Source organism: Austrofundulus limnaeus, unplaced genomic scaffold (genome assembly GCF_001266775.1).
Source record: "Austrofundulus limnaeus strain Quisiro unplaced genomic scaffold, Austrofundulus_limnaeus-1.0 Scaffold1553, whole genome shotgun sequence".
Classification (NCBI taxonomy): Eukaryota; Metazoa; Chordata; class Actinopteri; order Cyprinodontiformes; family Rivulidae; genus Austrofundulus; species Austrofundulus limnaeus.
The window spans coordinates 49117-54797 of NW_013953955.1; the positions used below are offsets into that span (position 1 = coordinate 49117).

A 5681-nucleotide genomic window follows, 5' to 3' on the forward strand; every position below is an offset into this window, starting at 1 on the left:
ATTTATTTAAGTGCTATAATGTGGGGTCTCTGCAACTGATCAGGTCTAGGTTCAGCAACAGTGTGTGCTCAAAGAATGAAGTCAGCTGACTACCTGAATATACTGAATGACCAGGTTATTCCATCAACGGATTGTTTCTTCTCTGGTGGTACAGGCATATTCCAAGATGGCAATGCCAGGATTCATCTGGCTCAAATTTTAAAAGAGTGGTTCAGGGAGCATTAGACATCGTTTTTCACACTGACTCCACAGAGTCCATTGAGAGTCTTTGGTATGTGCTGGAGAAGGCTTTGTGCAGCGGTCAGACTCCACCATCTTGTTGAAAAATTAATGCAAAACTTCAAAATACGTATTTAGACACCCGGGTAGCTAAAGATAATAAAATTGTATCAAAACTATTTCATTTGGTATGTAAAATCTATGTAAATAGATAGTGAGATTTGGACAAATGCACAAGGGGCACCACCTGAAATCTTATGGGGCTCCAAATTGGCCAGCCCTGGGGAGAACAAATATCCATGACTACATTAGCAATAACATACAACTGTTTGTTGTGTCAAAGAAAAAATTCACATAAATGCTTCACTCTGTTGTAAAATGATTAATATTATTCTCTATATATTTTGATTGCTATAAATTCTCATGACCATTTCATTACTGGTTAACAATCTGTGGAAATGATTCAACTTGTGCCAAATACTGTGTAAAACACACAAATAAAAAAAAGAATACCAATACACGGCAAGTTATGAGAGCTAAAACTAATTCTTTCAGAATTAGCAGATATTAAAAGCTCATGGCCAATTTTCAAATAAACATTTTCAGGGCCTGTGTGTGAACTCATTGATAGTCATGGAATGAATGTGAAGAGTCTTTAGATATTGAAAAAAAAAATACAGTGAAGGTGAAGCCTAATTGGCTTTCTGTGAATTTGAAGAGTTTCCTCATCATCTGAGAACGGAGCTAAAGAGACTTTGCGTTACAGCGTGAGTCATGGGATGAGACGAACATCTCCAGTCAGATAGAAAGGATTTCTATTAATGGGGCTCATTTTTAGTTAGAATGTTGGGAAAAAAGTTAAAATAACAATATATGTTATATAAGCTACTACCAGACTGTATTATTTGTTGCTAGTCGGACGTTAATGTGTTTACCTGTGTCTGTGCATGTGTTTGTCTGTCTGTCTGTCAGCAAAACATCTCATGAATCATAAAAACTGAAATAAACTTTGCATTGGTTTCACATTCAAAATGATCACCTTTTGGAGCTAACCCAATTCAAAATGTCACCAAAAAGCACACAAATGGCTATACTTTGTTCAATAATACAGATGTTGTGTTGAATGCTGATCTAATTGCAGCTGAGACTCATTTATGATGCAAACAATGAGACCTCTGGTTTAAATAATGCCCGTTGGTGTCAACCCTGTTTATATGTTAGCAAAATATCTCAATCACTTTATGGATTTTAATGAAATAAGAACGTAATCATAGGCAGTATACTGATAACTGATTAACTTTCAAAACCACACAAATTCAAAATGTGCACCATGACTATAACTGACAAAGAAAAAAATGGCTATAATTCGATGAATTTCAGTCATACTGAGGGACATCTTGTGATATGAGAGAATGTTATTTTCAATTTCTCAGCATAACATGATATTATTCTGAAAATTCTGCCCAGAAAAACGACGGAGCATTCTTTTAAGAAATGCTAATATTTTAATTTAAAAAAATGTTTGTAGTTTTTCTTTATGTGTGTTTTTGTTGGCCTTCGACCCCATACAGAGAGCAGCAGTGTGTTTTATTTAATATATGAGAATCACAGTTCCCCTAAAGCGGTAAAGCACTAATAGGGGAACTAATTTCCTGATTAGTACTTTAGGGCTTTTGCCAGTTTAAAAATTATTAGTGGATTAGCACTTGCTAAATTTAGATGCTAAATTTAGAAGCACTAACAGAGGTCTATAAATGTTACTGATCAATGTTAATGTTAACAGCTGAGGGTGAAAGCTGTCACATTTTGTTCATATGTGTCACTCATCCACTAGGTGACGATACATGAACCCAAATACAACTGTGGAATGTCAATGATAAGTCTTTACAGAGCAACATGGCAACATGTGGCTCATGTTGTCTGTTGAAGAATGTTCATGGGTTGACTGGGTTATTTTAGTACTTTAGAATTAGCTTTTTCAAAAATTTTCACTGCATTAGTGCTTTAGAATTAGGGGACCTAAATACACTCCTGATCAAAATCTTAAGACCAGTCAAAAAAGTGCAAGAATTTGCATTTTGCACTATTGGATCTTAAGACGGTTCCAAGTAGAGCTTCACAATGTTAAAAGAAGAAATCAGTGCYAGAGACAAGAAATTTTGAGCAGGGAATTTTCTGAAAACTGCATTTACACTCAAACATGATTTTTTTCAGCTGATCAAAAAGTTTAAGACCATAGTCTTTAAAAGCTAAAAGCTGTGCAAAAATCTGGATTCCATGTCATTTTCTGTCAAGTCTTTACACTGTCAAGACCTCCTGATGGCAAAAGTAAAAAAGCTCACTGACTTTGAGCGTGGTAGGGTTGTTGAGCTGCATAAGCAAGGCCTCTCACAACGTGCCATCGCTGCTGAAGTTGGACGCAGTAAGACAGTCATTTTGCATTTTTTAAATGATCCTGAGGGTTATGGAACAAAAAAGTCAAGTGGTAGACCCAAAAAAATTTCACCAGCTCTGAGCCGCAGGATCCGATTGGCTGTCCGTCAAGACAAGGGACGATCCTCTACCCAAATTAAGGCCATTACTGGTGCTGACTGCAGCCCAATAAGACGGCATCTGTGAGAGAAGGGCTTCAGAAACAAAAAATGTCTTCAAAGGCCACGTCTTCTTTAACACCACAAAATTGCCCGTTTGGACTTTGCGATGGTGCACCAAACATGGGACATTGAAAGGTGGAAGAAAGTTGTCTTCTTTGATGAGAAAAAATTTAACTTTGATGGTCCTGATGGCTTCCAACGTTACTGGCATGACAAGGAGATCCCACCTGAGATGTTTTCTGCACGGCGCAGTGGTGGGGGCGCCATCATGATTTGGGGTGCGTTTTCCTTCAATGGAACAATGGAGCTTCAGGTTGTGCAGGGGCGTCAAACAGCAGCTGGCTATATGGAGATGTTGCAGCGGGCCCTCGTCTGTGTGGTAATGATTGGGTTTTTCAACAGGACAATGCTGCAGTTCACAATGCCCGCCTGACAAGGGAGTTCGTCCAAGAGAATAACATCACTCTTTTGGACCATCCTGCATGTTCCCTGGATCTAAACCCAACTGAGAACATTTGGGGATGGATGGCAAGGGAAGTTTACAAAAATGGACATCAGTTTCAGACAGTGGATGCCCTTAGTGAAGCCATCTTCAACACTTGGAGCAACGTTCCCACTAGCCTCCTGGAAACACTGGCATCAAGCATGTCTAAACGATTGTTTGAAGTCATCAACAAGAATGGTGGAGCTACTCATTAATGAGTCCTTTTTCGACATTTTGATTTCTGTTTTGGGTTTTTTTGAGCTATGATCTTAAACTTTTGACAGCTGAAAAAAATCATGTTTGAGTGTAAATGCAGTTTTCAGAAAATTCCCTGCTCAAAAGTTCTTGTCTCTTGCACTGATTTCTTCTTTTAACATTGTGAAGCTCTACTTAAAACCTTCTTAAGATCCAACAGTGCAAAATGCAAATTCTTGCACTTTTTTTGACTGGTCTTAAGATTTTGATCAGGAGTGTATTTGAGTTAGTGTTTTAGGGCTAGTGGAGCTAAATTTTTAGATTTGTGCTGCCCACCACTGATGAGAATGGGCTCCATGTTGCATCTCCAACAACAAGGAACACGTGAGTCAATACAAATAACTGTTCAACAAATAATAGTTCCAACTGACCAAACTTATTTGTATGGATTATTAAAACGCATTTAACAAAGAGACAGAAACACAATGAAACAACCTGCACGAAAACAAATAACTCTCACAAAAACCTAATGGAGGATTAGTTTAGAGGTGGAGTCATCTAAGCTCAACTTCAAACTTCTTACCTTTTCCATCTTTTCGGTCTTGTCTGATGGGACAAAAACAAGGATGGCAGCTCCTCATTACCAGAAAAATCACAGATCAGATGGGGACTGTATGATTAACAGTGTTTGGAGAAATGCTCACTGAAGAACAGCTGTAATCTGACAGCCTGCTTCAAGGATTAAGCTGGTTATTAGTGATCCTCCCCTTCACTCCACCCTCCCGCCAGGATTTAAATTGGACTAAATCTGCAGAGTAACAAGTAACTCTTGTTTTGATTGGTTTTTGACTCATTGGCTTCTTGAAGAGCCAATTTGGGCAACGTTATTTTCTTCAGTGTGTGATGTGATAGCTAAACTGCAGATTGAGTTTACTAAAAATAACCAATATTCTGCTTGACAACACAGTCAAATATTCATCTTTCAACACTGGACATGAAAAAAAAATGATCTAAATGATCTGTTTTGTCTTTACTCTGTCTTAAAACCAGAGTAAAGCCTTTTTTTATTGGGCAGTGAAGCTATAATTTTGCTGTCTACTGTTTGTGTCTACTGACACAATTAAATAAAAATATTTCACTCAAGCAAAACACTTCATTCCACATCAGTGAAACCTGGTTTCCCTCTCTGTACACTGTGCCAATTTAGGTTTAAGCCACGTTCAGTCAAATTAAAGCCTCTTTCTACATCATGTAAGTCTTATTAGAATATAAGAGTGAAAGCAATTAAAACCACACTTTTTCTGTCACAGAAACTTACTGTTTTTTTTAATTAAATATTCACCATGAACAGTGACAGCTTCTCCTACATTTGCTTCCATTCTTAGTGTTGGTTTTCCAATTATGAGTCAAAATACACTGCCTGACCAAAAGAATTGCCAACAAAAAAATGGTCACCTTGTCTCTCCAGATTAAAGGTGACACAATGGCCCAGCCAGCTGTTCTACGGTTCATCTTAGGAGATGAGTCTGACTCAAAAAAAAACCCTCCCATCTCCCCAAAAACAAAATCTTCCTTCTGTTTTGAACAAATTTCCTGTCGTTTGTACCTTTTGAGTTAAACATTCAGTTAATGTAGGATCTCATCGTTTGACTTGAACCTTATTTTCTTTTTCTCTTTAGTAAACCGTAAAACGTCTGACAAATGTCAGAAGCTGTTCTCTGAATATCTGACTGCTGACGGGGAACATTTTAATTAATTAAATGAGAAATTAGCATCTGAGATTGGATCTTTACTCCTAAGCTTTCCCTTGTTCCCTTTTCATAAAACCTTAATCAAAAATCATAACTGATATTAAAACAATCCTGTCCACTGAGAGCGGGGGTTTCTGTCCAATAGAAAACCTAATGACATCATGTACAGATTTGTCTATGATAGATATAAAAGTGTGGAAAAAAACCCCATCTAATAAAAATTGACCAAAAATAAATAAATAAAAACATGTCCTGTATTATTAGACATGATCCGTTAGCTCAGATGACTGAAGGCTTCAGGTGCTGCTGCGACTGATTATGTGGAGAGCAGTTCTAGAAATAAAGTTCAGGCAATTAAAGTTTCTCATTAATATGAACACACACACACACACACACACACACACACACACACACACACACACACACACACACACACAC

General features: G+C 37.5%; 1 long non-coding RNA gene across 1 annotated transcript in view; it reads left to right on the top strand.

Annotated features, from left to right (window-relative positions):
* The window catches only part of LOC106535763 (uncharacterized), a 10265-nt gene extending 5266 nt beyond the window's left edge, over positions 1-4999 (top strand). The window contains exon 4 of the long non-coding RNA XR_001312478.1: positions 4961-4999. This is a non-coding gene — a long non-coding RNA (uncharacterized LOC106535763). The remainder of the gene's footprint in view (positions 1-4960) is intronic.
* The last annotated feature ends 682 nt before the right edge of the window (positions 5000-5681 follow it).